The sequence below is a fragment of the Numida meleagris genome, chromosome 1 (assembly GCF_002078875.1).
Source record: "Numida meleagris isolate 19003 breed g44 Domestic line chromosome 1, NumMel1.0, whole genome shotgun sequence".
Classification (NCBI taxonomy): domain Eukaryota; kingdom Metazoa; phylum Chordata; class Aves; order Galliformes; family Numididae; genus Numida; species Numida meleagris.
The window spans coordinates 120,151,281-120,173,270 of NC_034409.1; positions in this window are offsets into that span (position 1 = coordinate 120,151,281).

The window sequence follows — 21,990 nt, forward strand, 5'->3', positions numbered from 1 at the left end:
TTGTCCTGACTGATACTTGACTAAACATTTCCAAAAGGAGTTATTAAATTATTTTGAGTGGGCCCATCAAAACATAAGAAGCCTTACAGCTATCACCCTCCTACTCAAAAACTGTCCAACCTTCCTGTGACAGGTGCTATTATATGGAAAAGTGATATTAGAACAACGACATCAGTTAAGCTGTTTCTCTTACAAGTTTGAAACAATGCAGGGCAGGAGGAGTAGGCTGCCAGTGAGACGGATACAGCTGCTCTGAGGTTATAGAGTTCTCTGGGCTGATTCAGGGAATTTGTGAGAACACAGTATAGGAAAAGCTTGCATTCTTTGACATTCTGTGTATCTCCGTGGTCTTTTGTGGATAACGAGGTTAGCAGAAGTAAATAAATAAATAACAATTTATTTATCTTAAGAAGCTTCTGCAAGATAACCTGTCCTGATACAATGCTTCAAAGATATGTGCTAAACAACATTTTTATCTTATCACTTCGTGAGGGGGGGGAAAAAAAAAGGGTTTAAGTTCTTCAGCCATTTCTCTTACATCTAAACAGGCTTTATCTTTTCCTCTGTCAGTTTACAAGTCTTATCCTTATTGCAGGTGATGTGCATTGATTTACATCACCTTTGTGCTGGAATTCCCTGTCAATCTTTTGTGAATCTGAGCAAATCTTATCTTGTAAACTGCACTGAGCTTCTGTTTGCACCATACTGCAATTATGAAACCATTTACAAATTTGTATTTGCCACAGGAGGGAAAAAAAAAAAAAAAAGGCAGGTTTGACTTTACTCCTCTTGTCTCAGAACTGCATGGAGGGTTTTGAAGATGATCTTTTCTGAGAGTGTTTATCAGTGGTGTAGCTGAGGGTGATTTGATCTCACAGAATGAAGCCAAGAGCGCAAAGTCATTGCAGAGCTACGACTTCAGACAGTGGGGTGGAGAGGCTGGCTGGACTGGGCCTCTGTTAGCCCACGCCTAATTGCACCCCGTGCCCTGTGAGACCCTCCCGGTGATGCAGGATTTGGTGTTTTTTTGTAGGCCCAAGGCTGCACAGGCCTCGATTGCCTCCATGTCCCATCCTGCAAGGAGGTAGGCAACAACAGCTACATGTAGTGCTGAAATGAGAGCACAGTTGTGCTTTTCCCAGCATGAAGTGACAATGTCATTCCCGTCAGTGCTGCCGGTGGGTGGATGCAGATGGCCAACAGAAGAGTAAACACATGAGGAGGGAACAGTTTCTGTCCCTGTGGCTGGAGCCATGGCAGTGTATGTCATAATGAGGGCGCAGGTGAGGAGTTATTTGCTGTGAACTGGTTAATGCCTTATTCTTGAGCTTCTGTCTCACTTTTAGAGGTATCAGTTCCTGCTTTTTGCTAGCGGTCTCTCTGAAGGAAGCCAGTGTGAAGGACACAAAGCAGAATGTAGCAAGTTACTGCAATTCTGCTACCACAATCAGCAGTTAGTGTTTGCTGTCCTGGTGGCGTTTGTGAGCCTTCATGGGTTAGAATGTTAAATCGGGCAGTGGAAATAAATTCCTCAATAAAAATAAGTGATTTGGACTTCTTCTGAGAAGCTGGCTCCTCATCAGATACAAAAATGTGCTCCTTTATAACACATGCATGGTGGAGATAATGTTTCTGATGGAATCCACCTGAGGCTTCTCTCTCAAAGCGCACTGATAAAGTTGAGTACTTGTTCAGATGAATAAATACATAGCGACTTATTTTACTTCACTTTACTTCAGTTCATCTGCTTGCTTCAGGTATTTTTGCAATTATTGGGAAAGGGAGCATCTCAACAGTCTTATGTCAACAGATGACTGTATGGGAAAACAACTGGTGTGAGCTAGGCACTTTGATGTCTTCGCTGGTACTTTTCTGCTTAGCAGTATTCAAGAGGCTTCCATATTAGAGATGAGGGATGGGCTCAGTGTGTTTGTGTGTAGGAAAATGTTAATTTCCCTCCTAACATTATATTTACCTTTTTCTCTATTGTCTCACAATATCATAAAACATGCTTGTGTGCATGTTACAAACTGTGCACATTGCCAATCTTGCATTTAAAACAAAAAAATCCACAGCCTCCTGCACATGCCCAGTTAGTCAACGTCTAGAAGTTCAAATATGTGGAAACTATTACAGGGATAATTAGTTCATGACTATGGTATGAGACCCTGGAAAACCAGCTGCAAAGCTAAGATGAGAGTTTGTAATCAGCTCTTCTTCTTTCCAAATGGCAGATAAAATCTAGTCTTTCTTTCCAATTTTTTTTTTTCAGATTTATGTAAAATAAGAGAGGAGAAGGACTTGCTACCCCGCTGATACTTAACTAATAGAACCTATTTTCTCTGATCTTGATGGATTTTGTAACATTGCCACAGGACTAATAGTTACTATCCTCTCAATAATAAGCTTAACCAGGGATAAGCCTTGAGACTTTGTATCATCACATACCATACAGAAATCTTGAATGCATTTTACTGTCATATTTTGTATATTTATTATAGTTTTTTTGAACATATACCAAACATCCATCCACATCTTCATTTCTGTCACTGAATTCATGCTTACATCTCATTACTCTGTATAAAATGTAATGCTACATTTCATTTAACGTCCAAAATTGTACTCTTCCACCATGGCCAAATGCCACCTAGTGATTAAAGCAGGAATTGCACATAATCGCAATTACGTAGAACATGCAAGAAACTTCTGCTACAATAATTCTTAAAGAGACCAAATTTATCATTGTGATTCGAGAATTCTGTTATAAAAGTTTTAACTATGCTAAATATAAGTTAATCAATTTTTAATCCCCTAATTAGAGCACTATGCAGTTTCCAAGAATCAGTTAATTGTGATGAGATGCCTTTTCCCGAAGACAAAATGTCTCATTGAGTGTTAACAATTGTTTATATACACAATATGCACAGTGAGCATTTTGCAGGATATCCAGCTGGTTAGCATGTTATGTCCGTTTTACTTCCTCCACAAGTCGCATTTTGCCACTCCTGAATAGCCACACCAAATACTTTCGTGAGAGATCAAGGCATTTCTGTTGGTATATTTCTTGGTTATTTTTTGTGCTTTAAAAATACTCGCTTTTTCCTAATGTTGTGCATTCTGTTGGCAGAATAAGTGCACAACCTGTATTATGGAGATGAATATCTTTGCTTTCCCTGGTATGATTTCATACCAGCAACTCTCCTTTCACAGGCTACCACACCATGAAGCTCTGCATGCTCATAGCTGATTATCTACTGCTTGATGTTACAGAGGCTAGGAGTATCTCCCACAGGGCTCACCCCATGATTGTGGCATCTGCCTTCATGGGGAGTAGTATGGGAGACTACCAGACCTGCAAGGTGCTGAACCTCCCTTTGGGAGCTGTGCCCATCAGTATGCTGTGTTGTTGAGGCAAATAATGTAACTTTTCCTCCCTTATATAGCTTCCTATGATGCTTTACTGGTCATGACTTAATACTTGCATTGACCTAGCCTGATATGCAAATTTTATGTGCTCTGTGTGACTGATGCAACACTAGCAAATCCAGTGCCTCTCCAGGCATAAAATACCGTCCTTAACCTTGGCTTTGCACGGGATTTCTTTTTGTGAACTGTACCTGGTTAAACTTGCATCTTTGCTTGCTTGGTCACCCTCAATGCATCACACTTCCTGATGTAATTTCCTATTGCTCTGCATTCATTTCTTTCATGCTGACCCACAGAAAGATGTTGAGAAAGGGAATTGTTCATCCACCTTTGTATGAAATTGAGCTGTGAATGGTAAGGATCATAAAAATAATAGCTTCTGAAAATAACCCGTTACTCAGAATGCAACAGATGGTCTCCAGGCACAAAAGAGTGCCTGACCTGAAAGGCATAAACTCCTCAAATAACGAAAGCATGGCTTTCAAGAGATAAATACATGATTGATCAAGAAATTTTTTATATTTATGTAATTATATTCTCATGAAAAAGCAAAAAAATAGATTGTTATGACTAAATTCTTAATGCAGTTTTCTCTGGTGTCAGTGGAGTTCCAGGAGAAAATGTTTTGGCCTTTCATTTTATTGATGTGAATGCACTGGAGCAGAAACAGAGGATTTGTTAAAGCTGGCTGGTATAGTGCATATGTATTTACCTGTTCTTTGCCAATTTCTATTTTTTATTTTATTTTATTTTGTGAGAATATCTGTACACAAGACTGAAAGGCCATTTTGATTAAAACTGCTGGAATGCAGGTAAACCCTTAAACAATTCAGTGAAAAGCCTAAGAAGGAAAAAAAAATCCTTTTGAAAGGAACTCAATCGTCATTTATAAGGGAGCTGATCTCACTCGATAGATTTGGAAGCTGATAATTAACGAGAAACAGGAAGGTCCATCATTTGGTAATTTGATGAATAAGGCTGTCAACCAAAATCTCTTGGTATGGCATGTCAACCTGTAGAGCTTATTACAGATGGCATGATAGTGCCCAACCATCCGACTAAGTCAGGAGGTGTTGATGAAAAAGCAGAGTGAGCTCAAATAGTATTTCCTAATTCTTCAAAAGCTTCAGAAACAAGCAGTAGAATCTCCATATCCTCCACCATGAATTTCAGGGGAGGGAGCGAAACGGAGTCCCAGGCCAGTGTTAGAGGCAAAACACAGCATAAAACAACAAAATTACATATGTATTATTTAACGCCATTACTGGAGAGGATGAACTGGTGAGGCAAAAAGCTACTATAAGAGGATGAAGTGGAATCCCAGAGCATTTATAATATCCATCTACCCTGTGGCACAAACTGGCACACATACAGCTAGCTGTTATTTCTTGCAATTTGTACAATTCAAAGCTGTTTTTCACCCCTTCTTAAAAGGCCTACCCAGCGGTCTTTACTCAAAGGAAAACTGTAAATGATAGCTACTGCGTGTTGGATCTCCATTCACCCAATAACACACAGCTGAGCTGTGCAATGAAAATTGCAATTCTCCAAGGCTGTGTAGCAGTGCTGTGGGCGTTGCAGATGCTACAGCTTTATGGAGTTACCGGTTACCACATGCATGTATAAACACCAACTGGATAGAAACAACTAGTGATAAAGAAGCGCATCTTTTCTCTCTCCAAATGAGCCCACACCAAATCATGCTCTGGGCTTCATTCAGCCATTTATCTCAGGGTGAACACTGGCTCTTAACCCAAGATGAATTTCTGGGAGCTTACTCCAGGCAAGACATTATAATGACCAAAAAGCGGCCACCCTGGCCATAGGCAAAGACAGCTGGCAAGAAGCTGGCTGCATCAGTTTCCAAGAGCAAGAGTAGTTGTGTGGCTTCCAGGGCCAGCTTCTTCTTCTGAGAAGGAAGCAGTGAGGGGATTTTCCTGTTATTAAGAAGCCTCACTCAGCAATAAAATGGAGGCACAGGTTGCTATACCAAGCCCAAACACTCTGTGCTATGAAAAGCCCCAGCCCAGTCAACTCTCCAGCACATCCTGCAACAAGAGGACGGTGATGTATCACATATAACACACCACATGTGCCTTTTCCTGTCAGACCATGGGGAAGATAGACACAGAATATCCTGAGTTAGAAAGGACATACAAGAATCACCAGTTCCAACTCCAGTTATTTCCAAACCAGGAAAAATAAGAAATGGGCAGCAATGTAGACTAAGAATTAAGAGGCCTGAAGTCAGCATGATACTCAAGTTATGGACTACTCCATAGTGGCTGATGGCTGCCAGAGGACACTAATGATTTGTCAAAAATGCTTTTTTTTTTCTGCAGTTCTCAGGAGGAACCCCAGTGAAAAATGGAGGACTTCACAGCTGATAACTCTTGTTTTTGGTGTCAGCACAAGCAATCCAAGCCAGACCTGTGCACAGATGTCTCAGTGCTCATAAGGGTGTGATGTGAGGGAATGAGTGGGCGAAAGATATGAGAGAATGTCAGTGAACAGGTAAAACTGATGTTCCTGGAGCTATTTGTGAAGAAACGTCACCTCCTCCTCTCACAATATCTAACATCACGTTTGGTCCCACGGATTTTCATCGAAGTAAACACAAGGGGCCAGGTGTAGTAACTCAAGCTGCATGCCAGGCAAGCTGGCTTAGGACAGTATGTCCCTGCAATGCTTTACCCAGCCAATAGAGATCATGTTGGGGGAGCTTGGAGTTGACAGGTTGGGTCTGGGCTACACACCCGCCTGAAGGAGTATAGTAACTTTCCAAGACAAACTTGGAAATCGTATAGCCAGGTTCATACCTAATGAACCTGGCTCCATGTGTGCTGCCACCAATGGGGGCAGCTCCTGCCATTGCTTGTCCCAAGGGATGGTTAGTTTGGGAATGAGATAAGATATCCTCCTATAAGCTTTCAAAGCAGGCTGATTAGCTAACCAGTGGATGTTGCGAAAGGTAAGAATGATGTCAGTTGTTCATGTTCCATGGAGTTTCCTAAGAGGGGACTACCAGCAAAATGTTGACCTGCTGAATACCATAATGGTCTGTAAATATTAATCAATCCCCTATGAGGTTTTTTTTCTTGTGTTTGGAAAGTGTATATTAAGAAAAGATTTTTTTTTGTAGATTTATTTCAAGGTAATTGAGACTAATGTTTCAGTGAATAGAAAAAATATTTCTTTTTCCCTTGCTGCCAGCACATATGGGACACACATGACTGCTGCAGTGACACCATCTGTTCTGAATTAAATTTAATGTGTGTTTCATACATGCAGAAGGAAACGATGCACTGACTATATCATTTGGCAGAGCTCATGAACCATCACTTTAGTTGTGTTTTAAGATATTTTTGGGTATTAGAGATAGCTTAATTATAAAGGTTAGGAGTAGTTCCACAGGCAGGATTAAAATGAATTTCAAACTTAAATCTAAGATTCTTTTTCTTAGTATGTGCCTTTCCCAAATGACACCAATTGCATTTTCTAAGGCTTTACAAATTAAACACACTGATTAGAAATTAAAATTAATTCATATTAGTATGCCAGAGCACGTAACATCCAATGTACAAATTCTTTTCGGTGCCCTTTATCTCCCTGGCAGAAGCACATGGAGCTATATCTTTTGCTTTCTACAAAGCAGCAACACTATGAAAGTACTCCTTCTTCTTCCACCTCCCTGATGATCCTATTTTAGTCAGAAAACAGGAAGGCTGTCAGCTACACAAACATTGCCACATTACCTAACTCTTAGATACTGAATCAAAGCCCTGTTGGAGGGATTGTAAAGAATGGTGCTATTTGTCAGCACAATGCAGAGACTCTTCCAGTATGCATCAAACCTGCAGAAGCCTTCTGGAGGTGGTATTTTCCTGTATTGCATATCCTTTGGAAGGAGCAATAGTCACTTGCAACTGTAACACTAGAGGTGGTGATTTCCTCAAACATCTGTCTTTTCTCTCAGCAGACATGAGACCATGCAGCTCTAAATGTTGGCCGTTTCCAGGAGCACGTCTCTGCTGCCATTCCTGAGTCATGACTACAGAAAACCTCTGTAAGAGCTCGCATGTATCACCAGCACTTGGTGTGAAGCAGATAAACTTGCAAAATGAAAACCAAGTAATGTCAATAGTGATGACAGCAAGTGGCAGCATGGGGCTGACCTCAAAGATAAATCTACCAGAAGAGACTTCTTTGGTGATGCCACCTCTGCATCACCTTGAGACCTTTCTTTGCTCTCCAGGAGCCACAGCAATTACTCGTAACACATAGAATTAGAGGTTGTCTCTTCTAAAAAAAAAGAGCAGATTTTCATTGGTAGGTAATTTTCAAATGCAGAAATAATAAGGATAAAAATGAATGTTGATCAGCAACATTTTTTTGGAAAATCTTAAGATACTTGCTGTATCTCCTCCAGGAGAAAAGAAAAAGAGGAAGGAAAATGTGACTACAGACGTATGGGTTGTGTTCAGGAGAAGTAAGGCTTAGCAGAAGCTGCTTAGCAGGAATGGTGCTACAAAACCCCACGTGGTTATGAGTTGCTCTAGGAAACCAGGCAGCTGTCTATCCAGGTATTCTTGTGGCACCTGCTCCTTTAGCATCGATTTGAAATGCATGCAATGGTTATTTATTTTTAATGTTTTCCCCTCAAGGTGTCACTGCAGGGTAGACGTTAGGCTATTTACAAACCTCAGCTGTATATTTTCATTCCTAAAAGCATTTGGCTTTCTTTGAAATGCAACCTCAACACCAAACACTTTGAATAAACACTGCATGGACTGAAGATAATGCAGAATCTCTGTAATGATGTCTCACTTAAATTACTCTTCTTTGGTTTTCCTTTTCTCCATCTTTGCATAATTCAGCCTGAAGAGGTGTGAATGGCTAAGGCACCGGTTTTAAGCCCATCCTGAAGCAGCTACCTTGCTGGTACTAGAGAAATACTGTTTTGGGATCCCATTTGTCATTCCCACCTCTGCAGTATGGCTGCTACCTGCACTAGCATCCAATTTAAAGACCTTTCTGGAAATCCTGTAGTTTTCTGTGCGTGTCTTGAATCCAAGAGATTGTTAGCACTTCCTGACTCTTTACGTGGCATCTTAGGTGTTGAAAGGCATGCAGAACAACACAGGCTTACTTAAAGTGCTTGCTTCTTTGTTAAACAGGAATCGGGAGGGATTCTTTTTATTATTTGTTCTAAAGTGGTGCAATTGTAATATCTGAAATTTGCCTACCCGTTGAGGAGAAAAACACATTTTTTGGTCTGTTTTTTGTTGTTTAAAAATAATAATTCCTGGGATCTTGACTTTTATATATCTTGTAGGGTATTTTGAACATGTATGTAACTAACACATTTGGTTGCAGTTAGCCAGTAAGTTCAAAGTTTATAAGCACCATTTTTTAGGACATCAAGCTTAAAAAATATCCAGAATGAGCTAAGGAAATTTCTCCTACTGTGACTCAGATTCAGCCATATCACTCACCTACTTACATATTAGTTGCAGAGATGAGTGAGAAGATGTTAGCATACTGTATAAAGGGGTTAATACTCTTCATAGGCATGAAAGAGGATGGGTTGAGCCTAATAACACTTGGGTTGGTATCTTCTTGTAACGCATCCAGCCGCTAGTGGTAAGTGTCTTCTTCCCACTTTGCAAAAAATACAAAAATTGCAAGTAACTTACACTTGAAAATAATGTTCACTTTGGTCTTAGCAGGTTGAAGATCATGGTGGAGCTGATAAGCCATGGAGACTGGCTCATCTTAGCCTGGAGTGTTTCATGCACGTCCAGTGTAAATATGTCTTGTTGAGAGAAGACAGCGTACACTCATGGTCCTCATTCCAATTCTGTCTTGTAGAAGTTTTGACTCTAGACTTCCTTGACTTATTTTTTTTTGCTATCCCATCTGCTTAGCCAAGTATTTAATCAAACATTCTTAAGAATTTGAGATGGTTTTGGATCTGCTGAGATGGTTTTGGACCTGCTCCGAAAGCTGGACACTCACAAGTCCATGGGTCCAGATGGATTGCATCCTAGAGTGCTGAGGGAGTTAGCGGATGTGGTTGCCAGGCCACTCTCCATCATCTTTCGACAGACCTGGCTAACAGGGAATGTCCCAGTTGACTGGAGACTAGCAAATGTGATTCCCATCTTCAAGAAGGGCCAGAAAGGTGATCTTGGTAGCTATAGACCTATCAGTCTCACCTCAGTGACAGGGAAGATTATGGAATGGATAATCTCAGGAGACATTGTGGATCAGTTAAAGGACAACCAGGAGATCAGGCCCATTCAGCATGGGTTTATGAATGGTAGATCCTGTTTAACTAACCTGATTTCGTTCTATGACAAGGTGACCCGCTTAGTGGATGAAGGCAAGGCTATCAATGTGGTCTACCTGGATTTCAGTATGGCCTTTGACACTGTCCCCCACAGCATCCTTGTGGAGAAGCTGGCTGCCCATGGTTTGGATGGGCATACGCTCTGCTGGGTGAAACACTGGCTGGATAGCCGGGCCCAGAGAGTTGTGGTCAGTGGAGTTAAATCCAGTTGGCGGCCAGTCATGAGCAGTATCCCCCAGGGCTCAGTGCTGGGGCCTCTTATATTCAACATCTTTATCAATGATCTTGATAAGGAGATTGAGTGCACCCTCAGTAAGTTTGCAGATGACACCAAGTTGGGAGGGCATGTTGATCTGCTGGAGGGTAGAGAGGCTTTCCAGAGGGACCTGGATAGACTGGATTGATGGGCCAAGGTAAACTGTATGAGTTTCAATAAGTATTCAACAAGGGCCAAGTATTGGGTCCTGCACTTTGGTCACAACAACCCCAGGCAACCCTACAGGCTTGGGGAGGAGTGGCTGCAAAGCTGCCTGATGGAAAGGGACCTTGGTGCGCTGATGGACAGTCGGCTGAATATGAGCCAGCAGTGTGCCCAGGTGGCCAGGAAAGCCAATGGCATCCTGGCTTGGATCAGGAATGGTGTGGTGAGCAGGACTAGGGAAGTCATCCTACCCCTGTACTCAGCACTGGTGAGGCCCCACCTCAAGTGCCGTGTTCAGTTTTGGGCACCTCAGTACGGAAAGGACATGGAGGTGCTGGAGCAGCTCCAAAGAAGGGCAACAAGGCTGGTGAAGGGCTTGGAGGATATGCCCTACGAGGAGAGACTAAAGGAACTGGGGCTGTTTAGTCTGGTGAAGAGGAGGCTGAGAGGAGACCTTATTGCTCTCTTCAAATACCTGAAAGGTGATTGCAGCAAGAGTGGGGTTGGTCTCTTCTCACTGGTGACAGGTGACAGTACAAGGGGAAATGGCCTCAAGTTGCGCCAGGGGAGGTTTAGGTTTGATATCAGGAAAAACTTCTTTACAGAAAGGGTTGTTAAGCACTGGAACAGGCTCCCCAGGGAGGTGGCTGAGTCACCATCCCTGAATGTGTTTAAAAACCGTTTGGATGTGGTGCTTGGGAACATGATTTAGCAGTGGGTTGTTAGAGCAGTATGGTTAGGTTGTGGTTGGACTAGATGATCTTGAAGGTCCTTTCCAACCTGAGCAATTCTATGATTCTATGATTCTAAGAAGAAAAGCAAGAAATGAGGGTCAACAAGAAGTGTCTACATTTCCTCTTTTTCCAGCTTCATTTTGTCTTTTACCCTCCATCTCTTGCTTGTGACATTTTCCTATTGCTGGCAAAAACCGTGTACCAATATTGCCATTTTTGCTGTCAGTTGCAGAACACCAGAACTACCTCTCTCAGAAAACAGATTGGGACAACAGTGGATATTATGAAGAGATACTGAATTAAAGCATGCCTGGCTGAAATATGTAGACAGATGCAATTAGGGGTCATTAAGCTGAGCATCTCTACTCGTGATGCTGTTGTGATGATGTTTTAAGTCTGCCTCTGTAATATAATTACATTCACTAACTAGATCAAGAGGATGTTATAAGGGTGATAATTCAATCACTCAAAAGTTAGAAAATACCACCGTTTATGTTTTATCTATGATCCAAAGTGTGTATTATGCAAAACTCCTATTATTTTCTTTCAAATATACTGTAAGATCACCTTCAAAAAATGAAGTCTAGGTACAAAAGCAGGGCTTGGAGGCTAGGTGTGGGGCTGAAATCCTCCTTGTGGCTATCTTAGCTCATAAGGATATGTATGATAGTGAGCAGTTGCTCACATCCCTGAGTTCACACCACTGTTAACATTCTGATACCTGAAAGGAAAGCCACCTCTCCGCTGCTGCATTCTTAAAATAACTTTGCTTTTTTTTTTTTTTTTCTCTGTAGGACAGGGCTATCTTGTTAAAGAAATCAGCTCCTGCCTTCTGATTTCTCTATTAATGGACCCTCACCACGAATTTTCCCTCTGCCTCTATGCACGCTGGCACCCTCCATTGCAAGTGGACTTCACAGCCATCATTTACCACTGGGATTTTGAGAAATTTTGTTGCTGCCTAACAAAAGGATAGAGATGAGGAGAGGACACCCCATGGTGTGCAGAGCCTGGGGCCTGGGCTTGGCCAGTGTGGAAAGTGTAGATGGGCATCCACCATGATGCCAAGACAGTGGCTATGTGCACGGCATTCAGAAGAAAAATAACTGCAGATTACTACTGCTGAATCCACAAAGGTTATGCCTACGCAGCAGCCAGAGATGTAATTGTTGTATATGCTGGCATATCTGAGCAGGCTTAACCTCACTAATTCAATTATAATTGCAAGCTCAACCAATTCAATAACACTACATGCTCAATCTCAGAAGCAACAACAGTGAAATTATAACCATGGAGCCTTCATCTCCATGAATTTACCTGGGCAGCCAGGGTCTCAGATGACTTGGACACTTTGAAGATGTCAGGTGCATTTTTATCATCATACCTGACAGCTAAAGCAAAGCTAGCTCATTTGTGTGCTGCAGTCCATTCCTTGAATTTCATCACAGATATAAGTAGCAGCATGATTTAGGAGTATAGTATATCTACTTGTCTGTCCCAGACTATATCACAGTCACAACTCAAATGTGAGCATTGATAATCAATTAGTCAAATTGTGATTTAATTTCCTCAGGAACAGCTGTACCTGATCTTAGTAAGATACAACTATGCAAAAAATATGAGGATTTTATGTTATTACTTTATCAAGATCATTAAAGCTAACCAGAATGAAGTTATTCTCTCTGAATTAAAACAAAAATAAGTTAAAAATATTCATTTGGAAATAGAAAAAAATATCCAAACCCATGAAAACTCAGTATTTCTCTGGAGAGAAAATGTGCTGCATTTTTTTAAATAAAATTCATCAGAGTATCCCGCACTGAGACAGCAGGGATACAAAGTAAGGATGCTTTTTCATCTCAGAAAATAGAGGCAGACCACTGAATTACTCAGACTCATTCAGCTCTTCAGCATTCATTAAGCTGCAAATGTTGAGGTTCAGAGAACTCAGCAGTCACCTTGTAGTCTAGGATGTATAATTGCTCTATCCAATTTTATTTGCCCTGCTTAATGCAGTATGTCAATTCATGACATATTGATTCAACTTATGGAAGTAATTTTTTTTTCCAGTTCATTTAAATTATAGTTTAGACTGAACATGCTTGAAGATGTCTATAAATTATGTCGGCTTTCAGTAAGACTACGTTCAAAAATACAATTCAAATAAAAAGTGCTAACCAATTTTGTTTAATTATTGATTTAAGCCTACCTTGCTTCTGGAAAATGTAATTACCAAAGTTGAATTTGGCCAGATCCACAGATGATTATATGGATTCAAGTAATAATAGAAGGAACTCTCTCTCCTAGATCAATGATGGAAATGCATTCTTCAATAGTGGCTCCAAAGAAGAAGTCCAGTAGTGATTCAGAGTGTTTGTCCTTCTAACCATCCCCCAGAGGACAGAAAGCATCACTTATTTTCTGGACCCTTTCCAACATGGTATCTCATTGAATCATTGACTGGAGTGATGCTCTTTGAGTGAAGATAGGATCAATTTGGATTTCAAGCTGAAATGAATGTCTTCATAAGAGTGTGCTTATAAATACATTTTATACCTTCCCAACTGCGCTCTTTTCATCTTTTCCTGTTCAGGCCAACATGAAATGCAACAGAAAAGGAGGGGTCTTCTAAGGAGGCTTTCAAGGTACGGTCACTCCTGGAAGCTTCTTCAACAGCCTCAAATCTGTGAAGCAGAGGACAAAGTCCCAGACACTGGCACCAGAAAATGAGGAAAACAGTTTGAACTGTGATTATTTGAATCATTCTTGCTTGTTGCCAAAGAAGGAGGTGACTTCTGAGAACACCTGGGGATTCAGGTGTTTGACAAAATTGCTCCTATTGGGTTTCCTATAAGATGACTGTCACTCCATTAGGTTAAAAAGTTTTAAATCCAAAGTTTCTACTGAGACATTTTTGTGCTGCTAAAATACAAATTCATTTGTCTTTAATGAAAACTGTAGTACTCCTGAAGGTTAAATTAATTCTAAATGATTTCATCACTGATCAAATAAAAATCTTTTGCTGATACATTGTTGAAGGATAGCATTAAGTTTGTAGGAAGATTTGAAAGATTATGTGCAGGATTTTAAAACAGTTTCAGGATAACCTCAAACTCATGTTTTTGAATGACTGTAAAAATCACTGATGAAGTCTTTGCTTTCATTACAAATCTTCAGCTTTCTTTCAAAAATGAAAATGGGAGGCTCTGAAGGGCTTTCTTTCCCAAATAATTTAGGTATGTTGGAAGCATCCCTTCCAACGGAAGCTGTTAGTTTTTCACTTGTTTGCACTGCTGAGTAATTAGTGGGTTCAGAAGTGATTCAGGACATGTGAGGAACCTGGCTGCACTTGTGCTCTCTTTGTGCTTGGCTTGCCTGTCCTTCACCAGGCTCAGCAGTTAGGAGATGAGGAGTCTTTGGACAAGTATTTGAAGGTCGGCAAGGAGAATTTGAATAGAAGCAAATGTCAGAGCATGGGGATTATTTGCTGATAAAAGAAGATTTGTATTGATTCAGGACTGTCCAACGAAAGCAGCACTCCTTGCAAAGCCAAGAGGCTGTGATCTGCGAGTTTTCAAGGCTTCACATTTGAGATCTTTTCCCTTTGAAAACCGTAACACTGGGAAAGAGATTCTTGTGAAGAGCTGAGATAAAGCTGATGTGATCTCTGCGGGGATTTCCCTGCAATGAAAGGAAACCCATGTTACTGCGCTGCTTGGTCCCAGGCCGGGGAAGGTCCCAGATGGCCAGAAACTCGGGTTATGTCCCGCTGTGCCTTCAGCCAAAAAGAAACAGCTTGCAGCCCATGTGGCACTCTGGGGTGAGCAATACACACAGCATTAACATCCATCGGGACCCAATGACCTGTCAGTGCGGGTTTGGCAGCACCGCCTGAACCACCCCAGCATCTGCTGGGATTATGTAGGGACAGCTTGCCCCTACACTTTCTCTTTTTTTTTTTTGTTTTCCCATCAAGGTGAATTCTAAAGTCCCTTAAAAGTTTCCCACTGCAGAGACACAAGGTGCAACTCACTATGTACTCAGGGGCTTCACATCCTTGGGAAAAGGCCAGGAATTGCTATTTGGGAGAAAAGGGATTCAGAGTTATAAATCAATGACCAGGAAAAATTCGAGGTGAAAGAGTTGGTCTGACTGTAATATGTAAGGCTGAGATTTCCAAAAGAGCTTAATAATTTGAGTGCCTCACTTGTGAGAAATCTTTGAGGCCTTATGTTCAGAGAATAAGTACTTGGCATTTCCTGAAAATTATGTCTCCGTTAACATATTTCAAGTGGTGCATGAAGAAGGGAAGCTATTGAAAATCACAAGGCCAAGATGTTCTTCACCGACTTAAAATGGTCAGACAAAACATATTGTCATGCTGAGACACAGCTCTTCAAGGATTTTGAACGATTTTTTTCTTTCTCTGAAAGAGAGATTAAATAACGATGTATCTGAAATCTTACACTGCTCTTCAGTTGTGTCATGAAGGATGGAATTCCTATTTGATATTAATGGAGCAGGTGAAACGTGAAATGATATTTCTTTAATCTTTAATGAAATTTCTGGTTTTAGCATTTAGCTCGTCTGTTCAGTGACACAGAAGAGCTAATAATATCACTGTTTTTGAAGGATTTATTCACTACAGGCAGCCTGATTTTCTGAATCTGTAGGAGGCTGCTTAGGTGTTCCAATGATGCATGAAAATAATAATAATAAAAAAATCCAGTGTCCTTGAAGCCCAGTGAGCAGAGCTGGAAAGGTATAATTAAAAAAGAAAAAAATTTCCCAATAAGCCACCACCCTGGAACAGCCATGCTGTAGTTCAGGGAATAACAGTTCTCCAGGAATTAACAGGAGCAATGTGCTCTCAAGGAGCTATATAACTTGGATAAACACCTATATATCACACAATGAAATGGTGAAGGGTGCTCTCTGTAGCATATTTTTTCTTTGCTGAATTACATCACTAATTTGAAATTGAACAATTGCTTTTATAAAACACCACAAAATGACAAAGGTTACTAATGAAGCCTCAAAATATGGGAAAAAGAACCAAACTTTTCTCATGAGGGGTAGGATGTATAAACTAGAAAATACTGTGTGTGACTGAAAGTTTTCTGTCAGTTTGTCTGTTGATGCTTGCCTCTTTATTGCATCTCCAGGTCCTGGTTGTTTTTCCAGGTCCTGGGACATGGCATCAGGAAAAGCCTCTTGGCTGAAGAGCAAGATGATGGAGCAAAAGCAAGAGGACATCCTGTGGTGATGCGGGAAGCTCTCATGGCTGCACAACCTGAATCCTCACCATGAACTGCTTTGAGGAGAAAGGAAGAGACTGGGGCAGAGAAAAATGGACACAACCTCCCATGATCCCCATAAATGCTTCCACAGACTCCTTCCAACCTCCATGTTCACTGATATACACCCAGTGTCCCTTCTTCAGCCCAGACTCTTTGGGATGAGGTAGGCTATATGACCTATTAAAGTTATTCCCACTTTGATTTTCCATGATCATAGCCCAAACTTTTCTTCCCCCCCTCCCACTTTTTTTTTTTTTTTTGGTTTCTTTGCAGAGGGAAAAGGAGAGTGACCTTCTTAAAGCAGAGGTACACTGCAGGGGTGTCCAACACATGAAATTATACTTCCAAAAATCAGAGATGTTCTCCAGCGCTCATTAACGCTAGCCAGAAATGGAACTAATATAAACCTTGGCCATCCTCCCAGCTGTCCTAATAATAGAAATGCCCCTCTTGACTGAGTAGCTGATACTGGGGTTCTGCCAAGTGATTTCCATTAAAAAGAGCCATTGGTGACAGACGTCCAGTACAATATCATTGGTGGAGTCCTGCTTGTCTTCCTCAGTGCACCACTGGCATCAGTAAGAGGAGATCCATTTTCCATGTCCTGTTTTCAGTTCTCTTCCTGTAGTTAACACTTTCCTGATGTCTCTGCTCTTTGTGAGGTCTCTCCAAATCCTTCCTCTCTTTGATTCCCAGTTACACTATGTCTGTTCACAGACACTGCAAACAAATTCACCCTCTCACCCTTGCAGCAGCTCACAGGAAGCCTCCCAAGCCTGTGGGAGCAGTGCTGTGTGCAACTCAGTGCTGATGGGTAAGTTTTTTCCATCTCTATCATTTTACAAGGGTCTTGGCTCACTTCTTCCATCTAGCCTGGAGGGAGAATTGCTAGTGAAATTGAGGGCAGCTAGCAAACTGATAGGCACAAAGGGGTCACAAAAGCCACTGGTGCTTGGCCATGTGGCCATTTAACCACAGTTAGAAAATACCACTGTAAACACAAAGGATCCAGAAACCTCTAAAAAGTGATTTGCACAAGCTGTGATAACAGTATTCAAACACTTGTAATGTATCTCATCTTGAACTACTCCAAGGACCAGCACTGTTCACAGTTTAATCCAGATACTCCTGGATCTCTGCGTTGCTGCAAGGCAAGACTTCTTGTGCTTCATGGCAAACCTGGAAAGTTAGGTGGCTTTTCCGAGCATTGGTGCCACAGGGAACCTCCTCAGCCATGTCTAGGGTTTTTGGGACCTATGTCATTGTGGCTCCATTGCCAGCACAAGGTGCAGGGAGAGGCTGAAGAGCTCTTCATTCGTGTTTCCCTTCTGTTTTATTAATATCAGCTCAGATTTTAAGTTGCAGAAGAGCTATACCTCAGTAGTACTCCCAATCACATTTTCTGCCAGACTCTTCAGATGTGACCCAGAAACCTTATCAGAGAGCACTGGGCAGAATGCCTGCTTAGCAAAACTCACCGCAGATACATCTGACTGTTGCCATTTCCAGGATACCTGATCCACACCTCGGCTGTTTCAAATGACATATGTATTTAATCCATGGCAGTATATTAGCAGATCAGACTTAGATTAATCAGGCTGAAGGTAACTTTTGGATCTTTTCCACAATTAGGTCAGAGATAAATATGGCAGATTGTTATGTGCCACAACACAAGCAAGCACTGGGCAGCAGGTGAAATTTTCAGGGACACCAGCCAAAGAGATACTGAGATGAGATTAAGGGAAGCAAAGTCAGTGGGGTATATGTATATCTGCATGTGTGTGCACAAATGTAACTTGAGCTTTTCAATTTAAAGAAACCATTAATTACCACTGAAAATTTCTCTGCTGTTATAGCAGTGAATATGCAAATGCGCTTTAAGCTAAAATATCCTTTTCTATTTCCTTAGTGTTGTAAAATCTGTCCTGCCCACTGATACTGATAGAGAAAGCTGGAGCTAGAATAGCAACACAGCTGTTCAAAACCAAGGGGAAGTCCTTAGTTTTGAGGCTCAGTAATGCTTAAAATACAGTCAGCAAACAAAGGGGAATTAACACATTTAAAAATGCACTTAGGATGTTCAATGTAAAACATGACAGTGGATATTAGTGGGACAATTTTCAGCAAATTAACAATTGAGCTAAGTGTAATAAATCAAAGGAAATATTTAAAAGCTCTCTAGCGTCTACCAGTGCGTGCCCCTTGGAAAAGGCTTCTAAAGTACTATTCTACACACAGATTCTGATGAGAGAAAAGGTTGACTGAAATATGAAAATGTATTTAGGAAATTTTTCATTTTTGTGCTCACTTACTGCACTTGCAACACCAGAAGGGCAAGTGGTGAAACTTCCATTGTGGTAATTCAAGGAAACTGGAGTCACTTAGGAGTGCTTGGAAAACAAATGTGCTGTAACAGTGGAAAGCTGAGATGCAGCTGAGATCTTGCCTACAGTGAAGCTTTCTAAGGGATTTTTCACCTTCAATCTGTAATGGTTAGGATGACATCAGTACAAAAGTCAGTACAGCACAGAAGTTTTTACTTGAGTTACAATAAGAAAAAATCAAGAAAAAACATAGATATATATACATATATATATATATTTTTGCTTTGCTCCTTTCATGGGTTAGTGGAAGATTCTGATATTCTTCCAAGTGGGGAAGATGCTTTCAGGGTCCTGTAGTAGTGCATGTTATACACATAAAAGGGCTACCCAAATTTCCTGTGGCAGGCAGCTCTTCCAGATAACAGCTTTTTTAAGCTAATGTCTTGCTAACAGCCCTTCTCCTCAACCCTCCTCTGAAGAGCATCACTGGCAAGTACAGTTAGGTCCCACACTTCTCTCAGAAGATGGATGCCACTAGCTTATTACAGGAAAAATATACTTACTCTCCTTTTTCAAAGGTTAACTAGCTCATCATAGATATTTGTCAATTCTGTTCTTGTTGGCCTCCCCCAAAAGCAGCAGTCCACATCTGTCCTTCATACTCCAAGCAATGGTTTAGGGACACCTCTCCCCACACTGTGGCAGTCTTCTTACAGACTCTCAAGCCTCTTCATAATGTTTCTGCCTGCCATGCAGAGAGAGGAGGAAGTACTGTCTCCAGTGTAAATAAGTGTCTAGAGCTCTCATTTTCTCAGTGGAAAATCCTTTCTAAAGGCTCTCTCTGGCTCTACGTGCAACATTCTTATTTGGAGCTTGTGTTCTATCTGGCATTTTGCAGTAGGATCTTCAAGTTTATTAGCAGAACTGTACCCAGAAGACAAGAGTGAAAATATTCTGTAAATATGTATTTTAGAATCTACTCTTCTTTGATGAGTTTTCCTCCTTCCCATTAGTCTGATCTGGAGTGGGTTCTGCTCCTGACCCTACCACTTCCTTGCTTTTGGCTATTTCTTGGCCATTTCTCATCCCTGAGAGTCTCCTTTCTCCCATTCCCCTTGAATGACCTTCCTCAGAGACACTGCTGAATTGCTGTGTGCACTTTCCCCCACCTGCTCATTGTCAGCACTCTGGAGCTCCCCACTGAACATCCGGGGGTGGGATAGGCTGAGTGGGCTGGTAAAGAGATCTCTGAGCAGTCACCCACAGCACGCTTAGATTCAGAATGTGCTGCAAGCCTCAGAGGGCCTTCTGAATGGCATGTCCTAGGTTTGGTCCTCGGGAGTGCCAGGAAAATCACCCTTGTACATGTGGCACTCCTCCCACACCAAACACTGGTGGTGCATCCTCCCTTCTCTGCTCTCACTGCCCCACTCTGGAGACATGGTGCTCTATGCAATGACCACCAAAGCTGTTTTTCAAGGGCATATCCAGATTGCTCTGGACTGCTCTGCCTCCAGGGTTGTGCAAGGCAGACAAAGGGGACTTGAAGCTCAAAGAAGGGAACTTCCCAGGACCAAAAGTGCAAAGATGGCATTGATTCTGCTACAGTGTTGTCAAGGTTAGCGTTCTAAGTCACCTTGGGGAAAATAAATCTGTTTTCTCTGCGTCCATTTTAATTCATTTGCCAAAGCAAAGGCAAAGCAGAAAATTGTGAAACTTTCACCTTTGTGTCAATGTACTGTCACTAAGTGCTACTAAGGAACATATTCCCCCTGTGGGCCCTCAGAGGTCTCATAGCTTTTCACAGATAGTGGAAAGAGGAGCAATGGCTCCAGCTGCCATCTTCCTAGCACAGCTCACACTGCCTGCAGCCCCCAGCAAAAGGAACGCACTTTGCTGAAAGTCAGATTCAGATATTCTAGTGAGCAGAAAAAGCTGTGGTTTTGAATCAGTTATATAGCTGCTCAGATGACTAGAGAACATTTTATATCATTTGTCTCAGTAAAAACGTAGTGTTTAGCACAAGTAAAATGCTGTTAGGATCCCCAGAATTCACTGGTTTTTTTCATTAATACTGCCTCACGGGCTTTCTCCATAGCAAGAATATTAATATAACACTTCTGTTTCAGTGGGAACTTACAGAACTGAATGTATGCTTTTCACAAAGTCAGTTTTCTTAATTATTATCTGAGATGCTTATTTTGACTCAAATTTCCATTCCTCCTTAGAGGATACTGAAGAGAGCTAATCCACTCTGAATATTTTCCCTCCCAGATTATTTCTGCTGCTTAGCATTGGAAACTTATCCTTCATTAGGGACTGATCTGGAAGCTGGTGAAGTCAATGAAGCACTTTTTTTTTTTTTTTTCCTTCTGATTTCAATGAGCACTGCATTGGATTTAGAAGCAAATTGGCTATGTAAGTTTGTCTGGAACTGGTGAAACTGCTCTTGTTCTGCAGCTTAGCCCTAAATGTGATGACATTTCACATTTTCCATGCAAAAGTAGGAGAAGTATCTTCAAATTGCATAAATACCTTCCTTTTCTCTTCCTGTCAAGCCAGAAAAGATTAATTTTTAAAGTAAAATCTGTAGGGGGCATTTATGGAGAAAGCGTGACTGCTCAGATTACTCTCCTAGGCAGGAGTTCCTTCAGGCAGCCTTGGTTTTGGCTTTCCAATTCTCAAAAAAAGTTTAAGACGTGAATTTCTATGTCGAAAAGCATTAGAATAAATTACCTTGAAGGTCTGGAAGAAGCTGTTATTTTTCAAGATATTGGATTATAGATAATGAAAATGAATAGATTCATTAAAATATTTTCATACTACTTTGTGTAATGCAGATCTCATCCTATAGCTTTTGTTTCTTTGTACCTTGTTGTTTTCTAACTTTAAAGAATAAGGATTATAAAGCTCTACATATTCTCTTTATGACCACATATTAAATTTATTTTTCTCTGTATTTAGAAATATATTTCTAAGCATAGAAATGTCAATATTTCGCTGAGTCAGATCTTTTGAATACATTCATGAATGATAGAATCATAGAATCATTAGAGGTGGAAAGAACCCTTAAAGGCCATCTAGTCCAACTTCCCTGCAGTGAACAGGGACACCTACAGCCACATCAGGTGCTCAGAGCCCCATCCAGCCTCACCTTGAATGTGTCCAGAGACGGGGCAACCACCACCTCTCTGGGCAACTGTGCCAGTGCCTCACCAATCTTATTGTAAAAAACTTCTTCCTTATATCCAGTGTAAACCTCCCCTCTTTTAGTCTGAAACCATTTCCCCTCGTCCTACCACCACAGACCCTGCTGAAGAGTCTGTCCCCTTCTTTCTTGCAGCCTCCCTTCAGATACTGAAAGGAAATGTGACTTCAGGTGATGCAGAACCCTGTTGCTGAGATTAGGATACTACTTCAGCACAGTGAGAGT